Source organism: Lichenostomus cassidix, chromosome 1Aa (assembly GCF_008360975.1).
Source record: "Lichenostomus cassidix isolate B80296 chromosome 1Aa, HeHo_3.0, whole genome shotgun sequence".
Taxonomy (NCBI): Eukaryota; Metazoa; Chordata; class Aves; order Passeriformes; family Meliphagidae; genus Lichenostomus; species Lichenostomus cassidix.
In genome coordinates this window covers 30,399,998-30,420,352 of record NC_139480.1, presented here as the reverse complement: position 1 = coordinate 30,420,352, position 20,355 = coordinate 30,399,998, and positions in this window count along the sequence as shown.

The following is a 20,355-nucleotide window of genomic DNA, read 5'->3' as shown; positions in this document are numbered from 1 at the left end:
TACCCTGGATTCTTCCCCTGAAAATGTATTCAACCTTTAGGTGCATTCAACCTTCTGTTGTATATTTGGAAATGTACAGTATGCAGCTTTAATTATGCCTAGGAAAAAAGTCAGCTAAAGAAGAGAGCATTATTTGAAATAAAACTGAGATGAAAATAAAATGGGCCAAACCACTCATTTCAGCATCTAACTGCATATGTCCCTATAGTACTCAGACACTTATATGTGTAAAACTTAATTAATGTTCACTATTTTCATTAACATTTTCAGACTGATATAAAGCAATTTTTAACCAAACCACTATACTCAAAAACTACATTTATATAAAATTTTCAAACATCCATCTACAAAGAAAAATTATTGCTTTGAGGTTCTTTCCATGGAACAAAATACCTGATATTAGGCAAGTATTCACAAAACAAACTATCCTAAACTTAGCACAAAAGCAACCTAAGGAATCGCTGAATCATCTCTGTTGATCCCAAGTACATAAAATGTAGTGAGGTAACCTGGCTTTATTTCACTCCCTGTTTGCTGACTAATTGGTCTATAACACAAACATGCATCTGTAGGCTGTTACTTCATTGTCTTGAGACTTTCCATTACTTCACTAATTTCTGAAAGATTCTTCTTATTAATATCAAAGCAGAGTGCAGCAGAAAACTTCCTGGAAAGGAGTCCCTTCCCTCAAACTGCAGCATACAGCTACTGCTGCTTTTTATGAGGGCAGCATGTTCAAGATCTTTCTGAGTGAAACTGAGCAGAAGCCAATACCTCTGGTTTCTGAAGGCTTTCAGAACAACCATTGTTCTAGGATATTTGAAAATAAAATACATGATTTGCATACTCGCTTATAATCTCTTCTATTGTCTTGCCAGAGCAGCAGGGCTTTTTTTCTTCAGCTTCTTGAGGAGAGCAACAAAGTAGAATTATAATCCAGTCTTATTTTTACTACACTGACCCGCATTCTAATTGTTTTCCTGAAGAGCTATTTTAGAATTTCGTTTTCCACCCCCAAAACCTCCATGTATTCTGAATGGACTGCATGTATAAATGCATGAGATCTGGTCCTGAGGTGTGTAGATGAAACTCAGGGACCTCTCATCCAAAAACCCCACAGCTGATCACTCCAGACCAATGCCTATGTCAGCTAATGAATGCTCCTGTGCAGTTTTAGGAGCACTGGATGCAATGACAGGAGTGGAGTTTATCTGACTATACCTATGCTGCACCTGAGACATTATTTCAGCCTAGAAAACAAAACCTTTATGATGTCTATTACTTTGATCAAAGGCCTAATTGATCTCTGCTCTGTGCAAGCCTGATGGATCAGGTGGAGTCAAGCATTCATGTACCCTATCCAGTAGCTGGTGCCATGGTCCCTGCACCTCCTTAGCACAGTATAATCACTTAGTTTTTAAGCTTTAGCCAGTGACAAGAGTAGAAACCACCTGGGCTATGGCTGCGATTAAGCTGCTTTCTGGATTATATATTATTATAAATGGTTGCTTAAATGCATCTTTACTTCTTCCTTCCTGCTGTTTTTGCTATTATTCACCATCCACCTTATCCACTTACATATACACACAGGTCACTATTTTTATTATGGACTTGTAAAGTACAGATTATCATTTCATGACTTTCCCAACCTTTATCTTGGATTTTCCATGATTAAATGGATTTCCATGATTAAATGTGAGACTAACATTGCATTTACTGCATTAAAGTTAATAATCCATTCACTTACCAGATATGACACATCTGAAGTTGAGCTAATTCTCTGTCTCATTAAGCAGTGTAGGGAATATTATAACCCTCCCACACTTGTCTTTCCTTTTAAAATTATTCGATTGGAAAACCCATGCTTTTTCAGTGAATTAATATTCCCAGAAATTATCTAAGCTCAGTTATCTTCTACAGGTGTCTGCATTAAAGTCTAGGAAGTAGCTTCTCTGTGGATTATCATGTTAATAATGTTAGTCTCAATACACCTTGCAGGAGAATAATTTTTTTAACTTGTTTGAGGATTATAATTTAGAAAACATCTCTTCACTCTTTTATCCTTGATTCTTTACATAACAAGTAAAATGAATACTGCAGTCCTACTACCAGTCCCTCCACATTATGTGTGTGTGTATGTAAGTGAAAGGAGATAACCTGAAATATTAAATTCTCTTAATTCATATTTATAATTATATTTTATGGCTGCTTAAACATTTCATATTAGAAGTCCTTCAATGGAAAATTGGGCTTTTGACCAAACCAATTTTCTTTTCTTAGCAAAAGCTATGTACATTCCATAGAAAACTGCTTTTGTTTTATTTTATTTTCCTTAAAGACCAGAGGCCTGAAAACCAAATATTTTGATTTGGCTGTGTTCCTGTAAAGGCACCCAACTAGAGTCCTTTTTTTCTCTACTAGGGGCTGGACTCCCATTCAAAACACTGGTAACAGTATGCTACAGCCAAAAGTCATCAGGAGGGGAGACTGTGGTACTTTGTAAGAAGATACTGACCAAATTTGGATTTAGATTAATGAAACTATGTTTCCTCCTCGCAGTTATAAGTCCCATGGACCATGAGCAATACTCACTGTTTTAAACTGGCCATTTTTTTTACCAAAAAGGAAATTAGGACAAGTTAATAAAGGCAAAAAAGCTAAAAAATTTATAAACGATTCTGAATAAAATATACATCTAGAGAATAGGCAATTAAATCTATATTTAAACCCATATGTTTGCTCTAGAAACCATAACGACCAGTAAATGACTCAGCCATCTCGAGGCCTAAAAAATGAAGTTCCATTGTGCAAGCAGCTCTGAGAGGTGCTCATTTGACTTTGTTGATGAAATGAACCATGTGAAAAATACTAACAGATACAGGCAAAATACAGACAGAAGAAAAAGGTATTAGTTTCATTGTTCAATTCTGGTTGATCTACTCATCAAATGCATATCACAGAGGACACTGCATAAGTTAGAAGGCAATTGAAAATAATCTGTATGATAAAGTGCATGTGCAGTATATGAATCTTCTCTTAAAAATGGCCAGTGTTTTCTGGTCAAAAGATGTACACAAAAGCAATGTGTGCAGCAGTGCAAAAGTCATTGTGCTGAGCTACATTTGTTACACGAAATGTAATAAACCATTCACAGGTGTGTAACATTCTATAGCTCCCCACAAAGAATAAGTCTCCGTGAAGCCCATATGGGTTTTAACTGAGGAACTAAACAAAATTACAGCTATTAGGAGTCTTTCTTTTGCCTGGAAGTTATGCGAGTAAAGGTTATAAAATTAAAGCATCACTTCTAAGTGTTCCTGGAAGACTCTGTTGCGATCCTCTCCTGGCTAAAATCAATACCCACACACACTTTCTTCTCATCTGTGCAACTGAATTGTAACCATCAACTTCTGAGTGTAACAGCTGGGAGGTGCAGGGTTAGAGCTGTGCAATGATAGCTGCTTAAAAATTTTCTTGTAAAGTCGTTTCCTTCAGCAAGAGTTGATTCATTACAATTTTGGGGGTTTTTCCCCCTAGAGCATGCAAAATTCTGTAAAATTTTTATTCAAGAAATTTTGGATACAGGATAAGGAACTTCAGAAAATGACCTAGAAAACTTAATAGTCCTGCACCTAAAACGTTTTTGTTAGATATTAATTTTCATCAAAGTCCCTGAAATTTCTGTTTGCTTGTGTGACAAAACCTTCCTCCCTCTTCACCCTCCCTGCCTCCAAGGGAGTGCAGAGGAGCACTGCAGCTGGGGAAACCCCAATATTTCCTTGTTCTCCTGGGGCTTCACAGGAGCCACCACCCTGTCAAAATCTCATCCCCACAGCCCCAAAGACACGATGGCCAAGTGTCCCAGTGAGAGACAAGAGACCCCACTCCAACCAGTGCCTGTGGTGCACCATCAGTCTCACTGCCAGTCAGTCCTGCAGGCATGGAGTTACTGCAGCAGCCTTTGCCCCATGGACTTCCCGACCTGGCAGCTCCTAACATTTTCTGTTTCTGTCAAGCAGCTTTATTCCAGTGAGTGCTCCAGGGCTGCTGACTCTTCCTTGGAACAAAAATGTGTACATTTCCCACATTTGCAAGCTAATAAGCCTGTTTGCTCTAATGAGTGTTTAGACCCTAAGGCTCAAACATTTACCACTTTATTGTGATGTTTTCTTTGCCTTGTTGTCTCTATATAGAGCCTATTTTTGGCATGCTGCTGGTTCTTGAGACCTGGCAATTAGGTTGTAATTCCTGAAATATTAGACAGCCTTGATTCATTTTAATGCCCCCTAATTTAAGTCAAATACATTTAAGTAATGCAAGTTATTCTTCCCTTATTCTGTGGAAGAGAACAAATTTTCATTTTACATCTTCTCCTTCACTTCAAACCTTCAATGCCTTGAAATCTACATTCATTCAATCAGGGGACAGCAGTTTATAAAAGCCAAGATTCATCCCACATACAGCTAATTGCTTAAGCATTGTTGAAGCTTTGTTGCTGTAGCAACTACTGCCTATATGGAAATGATTTTCAGCTTGTGATCCAAGGAACCTCCGTAGCCATGGTCAGCTCTTGAAAGGTCTGGCAACTAAGAAAAATAAGTTTATTATCTAAAGGTTTAAATAAAATGAAACTAAGTTCACCTCTGTATTACAGGAACCATGATAATTAGTCCCAAAATTGGTGGGTGAGGATCAAGAAAAGGTTTCACAGTCAATAGGGGAGGGAAGATAAAAAAGGCAACTCAGCCCACCATCTGAATCACTTTCTGGAGGCAACTGCTACTTTCCATCAACAATTAAGAGAACTTTGTGTGAGCAGGCTGTTGATGCAGATTTCTTAACTCAGCATCTTAAGTTAGGTGGGCTGAATAGTGTTCTGCATTTCTATTGGGACTTCGTGGCACTCCATAGTTAACTCAGAAAAAAACCCTGCAGCCTCTTAAAATACTTTCCACAACTAAAAAAGGGCTCTTATCCTAAAATTTTTGTTATACTCTGCAAGGGTAAATGAGACATGTACTATATAATTGAAATATCCAAATACCTTGATTCTCCTATTTGCATCACAGGGAAGAGGGAGAAAAAAGCTCGTTTCAACTTTATTTTCTACAACCAATTTGCTTTGGGGGATACTTTCATAAGGCATTAGTGTAAAGGTCTCATCCATTCTTTCCTGCAGTGGTCAGTAGCCTGGATTGTGATGCAGCCCAAAAGTAAGGAACGTAAGTATCACCAGCATGTGGTAGATGTTTCTTCTGGCACTGAGAAAATTTTTATGATTTCTATCTGTCATTGTATGACATATTTACTGCCAGAAACAGATAATAATATGACTGTAATAATATTATTTTTAAATGTTTTTGTTTGATGTAAACAATACTTCAAGGCACATTACAATGCAACAAATGAAGAACACCACACTATCTCACTGACTCTTAAGAAAAGGATACCTGTAACAGGTTGTTTAAAACTGTCTTTCTTTTAAACAATTACCCAGATTAATGAACTGAGCAGTAAACAAACTCTGCAAATCCCGAAATGAAAGCCAGTTACAGAAAATAGCAAAGCAAAATAAGCTTCTTGAAACTTAAACTCTTGCTTAGGAAAATACTATTTCTAGAAAGTTTTATTTAGAAAGTAGTATTTCCATCAACAGTTAGTCTCATAGGGATAGGTGTTTCACAAAATAATTTTTATACTTCAAGGTTTGGTAAAGCTGTTATGAGTTGTCTTCCATAAACCCAGTGCATGGGTCAAGTGTCTCATGCCTTTTGCATGTATTCATTTCCAGTGTCCCCATCTGGCAATTTTATGTGAGTGAACATAAAACTTATTTGAGGTGTTTGGACTTGGGATCTCAAAATCAGCAGTCCCTTTTGAAAACTTGGATTTTTCATTAATGAATCAGTCTTTGGATATAAATGTATAAATACATTCCACTCCATAAAAGAAGCCAAATTTGCATGTTACAGATGTATGACTAGTCACAGCAACAAATTTGGAAGAAATTGCCTTCATTATTGCAGTGTGTATGACATCTGTCTCTACACAAGTTTTCTTTGATGTGCTTCTTTTCACACTCTCTGCAAAACAGAATATTTTTGTATACTTTTTTTTTCTTCTTGGTAAAGTTTACAATGAGAGAGCAGAAGACATTTTTTCTTTCTTGGCTGCAACAGGAAAGCTCTTGTCACCCCATTTATATAGGCTGCTACCTTTTTCATAAAAAGAAAGGAGAAAGAGTAATAAAAGATTTTTGTGAAATGAAGATAGACATTTTGCTAGTTGACTCTTCTTATCCACTTTTGTAATGTTTTATTTTATAGCTGGTGTTACCAAATGATTTGCTAATTCTTGTGTTTCTGTACATCCCCTTGGATATGTGTAGGTGCAAAGTTTTTTTCAAATAACCCTTCACTATGAAAAGATGAAAGAAGAACCTTCACAACAAGTAAATTCATCTGGCTGATATTTTTATTTTTCCTAGGCCTTTCTAAATCTGGATTTGACTTTACAGCATCACATGACACAAGCCAGTAGGGATGGAGTACAAGTATGATTTAGTCCTTGTCAAGATTATGAAAGAGCTAATACAGTGTAAGATGTACATCTGAAGAGCAGATGTGACACTATCTAGACCCACAAACGGAAAAGACCTTTTTCTCTTCAGAGTGGCATTTCTGAAGCTGTCAAAAAGACATTATTTTCTCTATCTAAGTAACCTTTTTTAAAATATTGATAAACACAATTCCTTATAACCTTGGTTTTCAGACAGCTGCCAAATTACTTTGGAAATAAAGGACAACAGTGAATCATGTTTCAGCATAATGACGTGTATGTTGCTGCTGGGCAGAAACTTGAAAATTGTATAATTACAACCCTAACACATTTCCTCCCTGATTTTACTTTCCTTTGATTAGTGATAGGCTTCCTGAGAATTGTTTGAATATAGAAAAAAACCCAAAAACATAAGAGCTCTGGGTATTCATAAAACTGGAATAATCTCCACTTTTTTGTCCATGTGATATATTATTCACATATATGGCTAAACTGGAGGCAGGGTTTTTTTTAACCTAGAGACTAAAACATCTCTAAGAATCTCATCTGGTGCAGGCAAAAGCTAAAGGAATAGAAAGACTTTTTGAAACTCAGACACCAAAAGATATGTGAATAAATATGAGAGAATGAATATTTTTTAATTTTCTTCTACAAGGTTTTTTTTGTGCTTGACAAGCCTGTGTGGCAGCAATAACTAAACTTCACAGAGTTTTGCCACGAGAGGGCAGGAATGCTCATCAAACAGGTTTGCCACTGGTTGTTTCACCACTTCTCTGCCAGGAGGGTGACCCAACGTGCTTTCTCTCTGCTGGTATTCAGCATCTAAGCATGTACCCCGAGCACTTAACAACATGACAAAATGCTTTGACCCCACAGGCTGACCTGTCATTAGTAAGGCTGATTAATCCCGCTGGATGGTGGTGGGGCTCAGGGGCATGGCTGCACTGCAGCTGTGCAGTGCAAGGCTCAGAGCGAATTAGAAATCCTCCCTCTGGGCTGGTAGAGGGAAACAGCTGCACCAAGGCAACCATCAGGCTTGCCAGAGCAGGCTGGACAGTAGGTAGAGGTGAATCAGTGCCTGCCTTTCTTCCTTGCAGTGTGTGCAAGGAAGATCTTCGGCGAACTCTTTTTTTGGAGTGCTTTTTTTGTTTTGGTTTGGTTTTGTTTTGTTTTTTTTTAATTATTCAATATTGGCAGCACTGGTTTATTCATTAACAGTGTTTAAGCTTTTCTGTAAGTGAGACTAATTTTGATTGGACCACAACAGTAGCCAGATCTGAACAGTAGAAGACTGTACTGGACAGGATACTGTGTAGAAAAGTTCCAGACTATTATTAAAGTGAAACAGATTTGTGTGGAAAGTCCTGGTTAACTCATAAACAATTTATAAACTGAAGCATTTAACTTAGCTTGATTAAAGGTTTAAATTCTTATAACTGTTTGCCAACAAAATACAGTGTTTCACTGTTCCCAAAAACATGTTTTGGAAAAAAATTTCTACTGTGGGGCCACTCAGAGTTGTAAGATTTTAATCAGCTAAAATTAAGCTCAGTAACTTATATGGAAATATCCTTTCTTTTCCTTATTTTGCTGTTATGTCAAGTAGTTTCCTCTTTCAAATGGCAAAATTTTTCACCATGGAGAAAATACTTGTGGAGTTGTGACAGTTACTGGATAAACAATATTCAATGGGAACAAAGAGAAAAAAATTAAAATGTACCCTTACTCTACTCATAACAACAGCCTTACTCAAATAATAAGAAAAAATATTTATAGAAGTTATTTTCCATTAGTTATGGCAATTGAGTTATGTTTTACCAAGTTACCATGCCCTGCTGCAGAAAGAGAGCTCAACACAATTACCAGTTGTTTAAATCTAAATATTCTTTGTTACTTTTGTCATTGGGTTAAAGAGGGTTTACCCCAGCCTTAAAACAGAAAAGGGCATTGCCTTCTGATTGTGTGGCTTGGCTGTCTTATATAGGAAGCTCTTGACTTAGAGGGTTACGTACCTGCTAGGAAATCTATATTCTCAGTATCATTTTACTGGTAAGCATATCTGCTTGCCAGAGGTTTTCAGGAGTCATGCTGCAACAGCATGCTACCAGGGTGAGCAGGCAGAAAAATCGGAAGCCCTAAAATATCTCCTCATTTGATGATTTGGGATTTATTTCTTTGGGTTTTTAAATAGCTCTAATGCAGTGTGGCTCTTTCCAAAGCCCTGGCAAAATGCAAGAGTGTTCCAGCCCAGACTAAGCAACAGCCAGCCACCTGGATTTTTGCTGAAAAAGGAAAGGGTGTAACTTCATAGCAAGCAATACTATGGAAACAGGCAAATGGCATAAGGCTAAAAAGCCCCAATTTTGTGTATTATCAGGATTAATAGGGAAATCAATACAAGTCAGGACTTCTGCAGAAGCTATGCAATCCCTGTGCAGATGTATCATCCTATAACTTTTCCTAGTCAGGCTTTGAAGCTATGAAGGATGTTCTTGAAGATGTCCAGTATTCATCTGCAGGAGAATATTACCTATGACCTTCTAAAGGAATGATGCACAGGGTGTCTTGCCCAGTGCTTCATAAATGGAAAGGCTGTGTCATGCTTTGGTGAAAGAACAGAAGGGATTACTTTCTATTGTATTTTCTGTAGCATAAGAATATAACAGGTGGAGAGTCCAGGTCTGGGTGAATCTTGTGGTTTTGCTCTTGCTGTTTTAGTTTTTACTAAGGATACATAGCAAAGAAATAGCAAAAGAAAATTAAGTTATTATTCTTTACTTTCTTTTTGCTTCATTTCAAAGAGTACCCTGCAAAAGGAAATGAAAATATCATGATTTTTGTTCAGGCATTTCCTTTTCTGTTACCTTTGGAACAATGACATTTTGGACACATTTATGAGCTTGTCTTTGAACCCTTATTCATGTAATGAATCTACTCACCTGTACATCCTTTCTGGATATAGAAATCACTCTTTGATTTATCACTCAGTGTCTTTCCCATTAAGTGTGATTCTAGGGAGATCAAGTAGGATTTCAAGGATGAAAACTCTCCAGCAGACAATCACCAGGCAATACCTTATACAGGGAGCAGAGCCTAGAAAAAACTGTCTTGTCAGACAGGGTCACATATGGTAAATGTTATTAAAATTCTTACTTGCTATTAGAGACACCAGCTGTTTTAGAGAATTTTTTGAGACTGCAGCCCCTAGTCGGAATTACTGTCTACAGAAACCTCATCCCTACCCTTTTGCTAATCTTGTAGTGTGCAAAAACACTCTGCAAGATTAAGAAATTAAATATTTTCCATGCAGAGTGCTGCTCCTATAAGAGAAATCAGACATTCCCCTGAAATTATAGCAATTTAACAGTAAAAATAAAGTACAGAAAGCATCTGAAGAAATAAGGTGGCTCTTTTAGGTGCTAGAAGTAGCTTAGATGCAGGCTTTTTATCTCACCTGGGAAGGTCTGGGCTAGTGCAACTTGTGGGGATATTTAAAAAGTGGTAGGTTTAGGAAGGTTTATAAATTCACAGGTGCAGAGAGGTACATTAACAGTCTCTCAGCCTCCTATCAAAGCAAAGCCTGAGCAAGCATCTGTGCTAGGAAGTTGCAGTTCGTGATCATGATCAATTGAAAATAACCTGAGATGAAACATCATTGAAGAAAATGCTATTTAATGCTGCCTCTGGCATACAGGTATTCAGAAGTGCCCAGAGCAGGGGAAGGGAGTGCCTAGTCCAGAACAGCCAGCACAGTGGCACTCCCCATTCAGCACTGCACAAGGCTTAGGCTCATTTATAGTATTTATTAACCTACAGCCAGAGAAACCTGCCAGGTTGTTTTGTTTTGCTTTTTACTTGAATGTGTGTAACTGTAGTTTTGAAAGAATTACATTGTTCTAAAACTTGGATTTACTATTGAATTTATTATTTAATAAACAAATGCAACTTTCTAAAAATATTAGCTCTTCACATCTAATCTCAGTTTGAAGCTTTCAGAACAAAATTAGTTTAGCAATACAGTAATGTCCTATATTATCTCACTGTTTTTCAATAATTCACTTGCTTTTCTGAATCAATGCTGAGATGATGTTCTCAGAGACTTACAATCCCCCATGATTTTCAGACCTTGTTCTTAAATAAATCAATTTGTGCTTCTTTATTATGTTGATAGGAATAATTTTTCTTTAAGCATTATAGTGTACTTATCTACCATTCTATCAGAATGATGAGATCTCTTAATGACTTTGCACTCATAAGCTTTTCAGAGAATTTCATAATGCACATTGGAATAAGCATTTCTGAAAACATAGGTACAAAGTGGATGTTCTCTATTTGCTTAGTATATTTTATGAGGGAGAAATTTACAAGGTCTAGTTTTCTCTTACAAAAACTGTAGAAATTTTTCCCTGTTATATCCTATACATTTTTCTCTCCATAACTTCAGTTTATTTTTATTGTTAGTTTGCATGGAATTTACAGTTCTCAGCATCCCTTTCAAGAGTCAAACTTTCATCCTCTCTTTCTCTTCAGGCACTGACACCAAGGCATGTTGTGTGCTCATGAAAATTGCTGATGAGAAAAGGAGATGGAACAAGGTAGATGGAGGGTGTGCTCAACCAGAAGTGAGGTAAAGGAACAGAAGTGTGATAGAAGTAGACTCTTCAGCTTTGGAAACTACAAGCTGTCAGATTGGGTTACATATCTCATAAACTGTACTGTGAGACTCCTTCATTTCTCTAGAGAGATCACCCCTCTGACAATGCACAGCCATGCAAATAATGCTAGATATTCTGCATTGACCTTCCTGCCTTTAATTATTTAAGAAACTTTTGCCAGGTTTCCTCATTCTGATACATTTGAAATTGCTTTTACTGCAGCTCTTCTTCACTTAGCAATCTGCTCCTCAAACTCCTTCTGTTTTGTCCTGATATGATTTTGATTTTAAGTTGCCTTAAAGGGCTTTGTTTAAAAAAAAAAAATTCTGAAAACTATTTTTCCTCTTCTTCTTGGCCATACTGGCTATTTTTCAGTGATCTTTTTAGGAATATAGGAACTAAACCAAATTTTCTAATGACCTGGAGGTGAACCAGTCTCCTCCTTGCTTGCACTTTAATCAGTGGAATATTTCCATGAAAAGAAGTACCATCACAACACTAGGCAACAAAAATGAAATTATAAAACCAGCAGAGAGTTTGATACAAAAAATGGTTAACTAGTCAAAGTTCACTGTTAATTTTCATTTGCTTATTTGCTCCTTCATAGAAAGTCACAACATCTTTAGCATATTTCTACCTATGAGACTCAATCTTTCTTTTGTTTGTTTCAGAACAAATTACAGAAAATTTGTCTAAAAGCCACAAATTCACTTGAAGGACTTAAACGGTGTAAAGAGCATTTTAGGAGCACAAGTAGTTTGGTGCAAAAAAAACCCTTTTATTGTATTTAAGAGGATGTATGTACATCCTTCAAGAAAATTTTTAGACAAGTTCAGAAGATACTATTTTTTATATCCCATATAAAACTATTTACTGAGATCTGAGTACTTCCCTCTGTAGGTGTCCCACACTAACCAGTTTATGGAAACTGCACGAGCTGCTTTTCTCCCCAGCTGTTTGGGGTTTTTTCTGATGGGGTTCTAGCTGGGACCACACACAGCATTGTGAAGAGGTGAGCATGAAGGAGATTGTAGTATTTCCAGGATGGAAATGGCAGACATTTAATAGAGTCATGTTAAAAAAATTTGAGCTCAGTTTTGCAGATTAGCAATAGAAATATACTTATTGTTTTCATAAAAAGTTCAAGCTCCTCAGTGCTTTATTGAAACCTATCCTTTTGCAATACCTGAGCTTTTAAGAACTTTTAACATCTTCTCAGTTTTAAAAGTAAGTCATATATTTCAGCATATGTAATGTAAAAGTGCTTGCCAAATGTTTGCAGAATGAGTCATTGCAACATTAAAGAGACTACATCCAGAAATGTGATCTTGAAATAATTCTTTTCAAATGATGTCTGTTCCTGAAAGAATAACCTCCATATACACCCTGTTTTTCCTCTTGAGAATCTCACACCTTCAGAGTTATGGCTTCTGTAGTTTAGCCTTATTTTATCTGCTTATATGGTAAGTCTACAGGTCAGACTGTTTCATCAAGGAATGAAATAAAGCTAGTTATGAGTGAAGTCTGAAGCAGTTTTCTCACTTGAACATGCAGCTTGGAAAAGATGAATATCCAAGCTTTTCCCAGCTTCTGTGATAATATTCAGCTTCAGACTACATGAAATATTCAAGTGCTATTATCTCACTTAACAGATACTTGGGAGTGTAGATATTTGCAAATCCCTTTCAAAACAGGCAGTCACAGAAACACAGCTATCACGAGGCCTGGGTCAAGAAAGGTGATGATATTTTTAAGTGAGACTTGGAATTTAAGAACCTAAAACTGAGTTCTTGAAAGCTCCTGCTTAATCTTTGGAGGTGCCCAGACTCTATCAGCACCTCATTTCTCATTCCTGCATTTCCTCAGATGCCTGAATTTTAGGTCTGCAAAGCCTTAAGAGTAAATCACTGTTGACATGACTGACAACGGCTTGGCTTCTGTCTCAATTTAAGTCTCATCAACAGCAGCAAGCTTGGTTCCCCTGTTCATTTCCACTGTGTACCTCAACTTCAAAGGCATTCTCTCAGCAAACTTGCCAGCATGAAAGGGGGAATGCAGGAGAGAGTTTAGGCTTGTAGCTGAGTAGAACAAGAAGCTTTTAATGAGAGCCTAAACCCTCTTTGGCTGTGGGCCTACACAGTTCACCATCAGCACTGCAGGAGCTGTGATAATGCAAGAAGCTGAGTCCTATTTTCTTCCCCTTGGGCAAATTCTTTAATCATATAACCATGATTGCAGCTACCTACAGGCTTGTCTTTCTTTTGAGTGAAAGGCTGTAGAGAGCTGAGAAGAAATACTGCATCCATTACTCAGTACTGAACTGGAAGAATTGAATGAAAGAATCAACAAAGAATAACAGAATTTACAGATAAAAATATAGTAGAGAGGTTTACGTGGCAAGGAAAATTCAGATCAGATATTAAGAAAAACCTTATGGTAGAAAATACAGGGAAGTACTGAAAGAGGCTGTGGAAGTCTCTGTAAGGTACTTCTGTGTTTTTGAGAATGACAGGAATATTGCAGAGTCTGAGCTGAATACCTAAGTTTAACTCCTGTGCTCCTTTATCTCCTGAGCAATAAAAAAATAGTGGCTTCTTCCTGTTAAACATTTTGGAAATTTATGGATAAATATGAAGTATAGGGTCTATGTATTAATTTTTTTCTTAATTTTCTCTCATAAAAATCAAAAATTAAAATCAGGCTATGAAGGTCAGGACCAAAACCTTAATTAAATTTATGTATTGACTAAACAATTGATTGATTTCTTTGAAGACATTCAAAAACAGACAAACATTCTAAGGAGCTTTACTGAAGCTGAAAGTCTATTTCTAAATAAATGTGGCACCACATGGCTGTAGGAGACAATGATACCTTAACAGATACTTGAGCAATGCTCATGTTACCACACTAAACTGACCAAAAACAAAGACAGTAAAATCCTATCAGACCCACTGCTCATACACAGTCTTGCACAGCAGCATGAGCTACTTGGATGGGGAGCCATTTGATGATGTGCCTTTGGCTCACAAGCTGTGCAAGCCTTTGGTGTGGGAAGGAGGTTTTGCTAAGTGTTGAGGAAGAGCAAAGAGGCTCAGAAGCACAACAATGCAGCACCTGTGCAGGAAAAAGGCCTCCTGAGGAGACACATCTGGAGAGCCAGTGAAAACCTCAGCAGACTCAAAGGCTTTTTAAATCTCTGCCTTTGCTCGTGTTTCCACAGACATTGCAGGGAAGGAGGCTCTCCCTGGCCTCACTGGGCAGGAGGGCTGGTCCTGGGCCACAGCCACTCTCCTTCATGCCCCCACCCTTCAAGCACCAAGGGGCAAAAAAGGGGGAGAGAACTGCCAGCTTCCTCACTAGCACAGCAAAAAGTCACAGTAAAAGCCCTCTGGTTTCCTTTGAGTGCCTACTGGAATATATCACGTCTCTTCACACGCTCACATATACACATGTACATAATTTCACAAAATCAATCATAAGAGAGTACTTCAAAGATCATAATTACCTTTAATGATCTCTTCCTTCTCATCTAGAAACTGTAGAAAAATCACATTCTGTGTACCTACATGTATAAAGCATTTAAGTGGCTTAGACCCAGTCTGTGTGCAAAATGTGTGCTGCTGTTGCAATACTGGTAAATTATCCGATGTTTTGTTTCCCACTGTTAAGATGCTGGAGCTGTTATACTGGTAAAATATTTTTCACCTCTTACAGCAACTTTTCTCAAGTCCTTCTGTCCCCTTCTACCCTGGTGAAATCCAGCTTTGCTCCCTCTCCAGTTATTTTATGTGATAGCAGTTAAGATTTCTGGTAATGTAAATCCCAAATGATATGTTTTTCTCACAACCCCAAGCTAAGCACTTCCCAAAATCAGTTGGGGAAATGCAATTTTAGGCATTCAGTACAAGTGAAAATCAATTAACTTACAACATAACTGTGCCTAAGGTATGTGCTGTAGACTCCTGTTGCTTTGGCTAAGATGCAAAGCAAGGAGAAATGTGCCCACTCCTGACCAAAAGCTTTGCTGAGAAAAGCCCCAATACAGACATCACTGCATCAGCAAAACTGCATTTTTACAGGGATGGCATAAATTATAAATTTGAGATTTGCCTACATAGCATACAAACCAGAGGTGCTTTATCAGTAAACAAACTATTAACACTCTGCTGCTGAAATATTTCTAGGGAAAGCATGTGTTAGGAGGCTTGCTGTGCCTCCTCAGTCAAACTGACCTACTTAGAGGAGTACAGCTCTGTAGTTCCTGTGTGCAGTAGCTGAAAATTTTCACATCTATGCCTATGTACACCAAAGTCACAGAGGCGTGGATCTTCAGAAATACTTCGGAGCTCATCTCCTTCTTTGGGTGCCTCTGTTCAGGTATCAGCAACATTTTCAAAATGATCAGGCAGCTGCCTCTAAAGCTGGCAGGTGACATTTTTTTGCTGGGGGTCACTTTGTACAGTCCCAACTAAAGGAAGGAAACACTGCTCCTTCTTGTAGATTGCCAAACCTGACACTGGCTCTAATGTACATCTCTCTCAGCAGCAGTATGGTGTTAGCACACTCCTCCTCTCTTCTCACACTTCAGTCAGTTATTTCTGTCCTTGAATTGCTCCTTAAAGTGCGCTGGCACAGCTGCATGAGTACTGAACTGAACCTGGAAACCAGGACAAATGAAAATTAATCTTTGCAGCAATCTTCCCCTTTCCTTTCCTTTCCTTTCCTTTCCTTTCCTTTCCTTTCCTTTCCTTTCCTTTCCTTTCCTTTCCTTTCCTTTCCTTTCCTTTCCTTTCCTTCCCTTTCCTTCCCTTTCCTTTCCCTTTCCTTTCCTCTTCCCTTCCCTTCCCTTCCCTTCCCTTCCCTTCCCTTCCCTTCCCTTCCCTTCCCTTCCCTTCCCTTCCCTTCCCTTCCCTTCCCTTCCCTTCCCTTTCCTTTCCTTTCCTTTCCTTCTTTTTTCCTCCTTCTTTCCTCCCCACTGTCTCCCTGCCTGCCTAAATTTATTTCCTTTCCTCCATTTACATCACTCTTTCACATTTACATTCCCTTCTTTCGCTGGACCAGTTCATAAATCTAGTTTTCCCTATAACAAAACATTTTTAGTTTACCAAAGAAGTGGTGTTAGGCTCTGATGAGAACGTTTAAGCTAGTTTAAGAAACAGTAGTGCAGAACCATTCCTATGTTCAACAAAGTGAAACCAGCCATCTCCTGGTGTATATTACAATACTCACCTCCTGTAAATTCAAACCTCAGCTCCAGATTTAGCAGCACTTTTTCATTTGTCTGCAGTGATCTCTGCTGTGGTACTTGAAGGGCTGATAATTTTAAAAGCTTCACCCCAGAATACTTTTGAAATTCCTACTCTTAAGCAGTTGTCCTGGTATAGAATAGCAACCTAGGCACACCCACACGGCTCCAGGCTCCACCCCCTTATGGTTACTGTGAAAAAATAACCCTGTCCTTGGCTGAAACCAGAACAGCATTATAGGAATTATTGAGAAAACTCTTTGAAAAAACACAGATTTCATTTTTATCACAAAATTTCCAAGAAGCTGTGCCCTTATAATATGTCCATATAGCTGGCAACACTATTTGTTTTTTCTGTGATGTGCATGTACAGCCCATATTTTCATAATTTTTAACACATTTTGATGTCCATAATTGAAAAAGGAGAAGTAGAATCTGTCTTCCTTACATTTCATTCTACATCTTTATTGATATTTCTAGTATATATATAAACACACAAAGAGCAGACAAAGGTAATTTGCACTTCCGAAGAATTTAATTGGTATATTTAGTCAGTTATGTATCTGAACATGTGGGTTTTTTTCTGAAATTGGAGATACTTTTTGCACTTGTTTTTCTGTCATGTCCATTTCACTTCTACAGATCCTGGAAGTGGAAATTTGCACTCCAGAAGCTTACCAACATGCAGGTCATCTCTGATTGTACTGCTCAGAGATGTAGAATCCTTACCTTTTTTTTAGACAAGAAAATTAATCTAATATCAAGAAGAATCACTACTGTCTGTGATTTTCCTTCTGAATATATATGGGCTTTCAAGTATAGACAGAGACGTATATTGCCTTCTGCTTCTGCTAAGCTAGTCTAAACCTTTCTAAGGTCAAGATTTTAAGCATTGATCAATGCAATAACATTCAATATGCAATGTGCTCTTCTGCAGCTACTAGAGTGAGTTCAGAGAATTTCTTGAAATCTGTGATATATAGATGCTCTCAAGGAGTAAAATATTTCCTGTTAGCCTTTCATTTTGAACATAATTAGACTGGTTTATTTTGGCTGCACAAATAACTACATTTAATAATAATTTTTAATTCAGTTGAATAATTTTTAAGGTTTTCCTTCCATAATGAAGGGAAATGCCACTGAGTGGCTTTGTCAAGAGGAGCTGATTTTCAATATCTTGCCTTTCTGGGGAAATGTATCCCATTTCTCTGATTTTAGATCAGGTTGTCACTGATCTACCCTATCTCAGCTATTCCTTTCTTTATTCACTTTAACCACAGAATGTAGAAAAGACCTCACCGACTTCAATTTTGAGGCTTTCCACTTCTTGATATTAAACCAACTCTTAGATTTACACAACTGCATATATCAGGACAAACCTCCCACACATCAGTATTTTATTGAGGTATGAGCAACCGGTTAAGTCTCAGCCAATAACAGAGCACAACAACTGACAGCACCTGGATACTGATTTTATATAAATGATAAGTCCATGGCACAAAAGGTGAACTTTCATCTGTGGTGTATGAAAGTCCTTTTCAAATAAAACAAAGAACACCAGCTGAGTGATTCTTGTCACAGTAGAAAGCATTTTGAAGGAAAAGTTAAGGAAGACTTAAAGTACATTCACAACTTTTATTCTTGCTGCAGTTAATGAAACTTACATCTATTGACTTATGCCTTGGTAAATCACTTACTGATCTTTCTAAAGATCAAATTTACCTGAGAAATACATCATGTGTGGAATCTGCATCCTGCAATTGTTTTCTGCTGCTCAGAGGACTAAGTCCAGGCTAACATAGAAATGCCTCTAAGATGGATATGAAAACATTAAATAACCTCATACTTGCACTTTACCTTCATTGCTGGATCAGGTGTAAAGGAAAGGAGAAGGAATATTCAGAAGGTTCCAATTGCCGCTGCATACAGTTTATAAATAGGTGTGTTACAGGAATCTATGTAAAAAAAGAAAAGTTCTAAGCCATTATCTTAGATACACAAGTGTCCTAATGTAGTACCACAAGGATCCTATGTCTTTTCCAAAGCCATGTTTTTCAGACTGTTTGCAGTCTCTGTTCCCTTGCACATTACACATGCTCACAGTGTCTCTTTGTATTGGTTTGAAAACAAACCAGTGGGAGATCACAAGTCAAGATTGAAATTAAAAATAAGTGAAATAATACAAGGAAAAGCACTGACAAAGTCAGATACAACCTAACACCCTGTTAGGGTGGTAGTAGCAGTCAACTGAAGTAGTCAGTTAGCGGTGATCCTGTGAAGGTCTAGTCTCAGCTGAATCCAGTGTAGCTCTGGTCCTCTGGGAACCCAGTAGACAGGGCAGCTCGGCAGTTCGGAGGTTATATCCAGGGGAACACCTGGCTCCTCCTCGGCAGAGCATCTCTGGATGATAAGTCCATGGTCACACGGGTCCGTGGTTGTGTATGTGGGGTGGGTGTTAGCCTGGTAACAGCTAATGGATGGCCCATTGCCTGTCATCCGGAGTGGGTGATAGCAGCTAATGGCCCACAGCTGGTGGTAATAGAATACTTAACTACATCAATATTGCAACCTAGGACACTCTTAGACACTAAACCTTATCACCTTAAGGATATATGTAACCTTTCCTCAGTACCTAAGCAGAAAGGCGCTTCATTGTCAGTAGGAGGAAACTGTATTCTTTCCAGACATGTCACCGGGTGACTTCATTCATGTATCTGATTCATCTGACTCAGCCTAGACAGCTATGTCCATGTTCATTGCTCTATTCTCCTCTACAGTCGAAGGAGATAAACTGGAATCAGTTAGAAATCAGATCAGACTTCTGGTGTGGTCTCTTCAATCCCTGACCCTTATGTCAATTTAGCTTTAACAATTCCTAACTAAATTAAAAATACCTGTATGAACTACTCAGACAATTTAAGACTACCAGTTGAAGGCTGTTACTCTATTCAAACCATCTGATTAAAGCCAAGTTCCTTGGAGTGGTGTATTTGTATGTTAGTCTATGGTTGCTTAAATTGGTACACTTTTGGTGTGTAGATTCTCCTTGAAGCTCACCATCTGTTAGGTTGTAAAGCTATTTGCTCTTCAAACAAATTAGACACTTGAGAGGCTTTACACTATAAAAAGAACTATTTTTTTCCATAAAAGTCATGTCTTCCTAATAGTCCTAATAGGTTCCTAAAAACCAAATAGGGGTATATTTATCACCAAGGGCTAACAGTTGGAAAAAAACCATCCTTTCTAGTAGTATGCTTTTGGTATATTCTAAATGTTTTACTCTCACTCTTTATTTATGTTCTAATTTCTCTCAAGACAAAGCAATGAAAAGATCTCTGTACAGGCCTTTCTCAGTAGTATATAACCTCTGGATCTCTGCTTTCATCTTTGCTGCTCCTCTTGTGACTTTACTCATACATCTGATGCTTCTTTTCCAAGTACTTACAAACTACCAATACAATTTTGAGTTATAAATTACCTCACCTTTTGATAGGTATCTGTGTTTTGGGTGGAGGCTGTTTTTGTTTCAGTCACCTGATTCCATAAAAGGAATGAAAGTATGCCTTGTATAAACTGAGAGCTGACGGTTATGCACACTAATTTCAATGGATGTTCAAACCATAAGAAAACAAATATATCTGTCTAAAAATGGGGAAACATTTTTAGTAGGAAGAATGTGAATACTCTTGTCTCTACTTCTCTAAAATGTTTAATATTATAGAAATGAAGGTATTTGTGCAATAGTTCCAGCAAGTCTCTTGTGATAATTGTAAGGTTGAATTCTGGCTACATAGAGAATCCAGTTAACAGAAAATGAGTCTGGCCTGTCGATGATGAAGGCTTCCTGAATACTGGGCTCCATTAGCAAATTCATAGCCAGCAGACTGAGGGAATTGG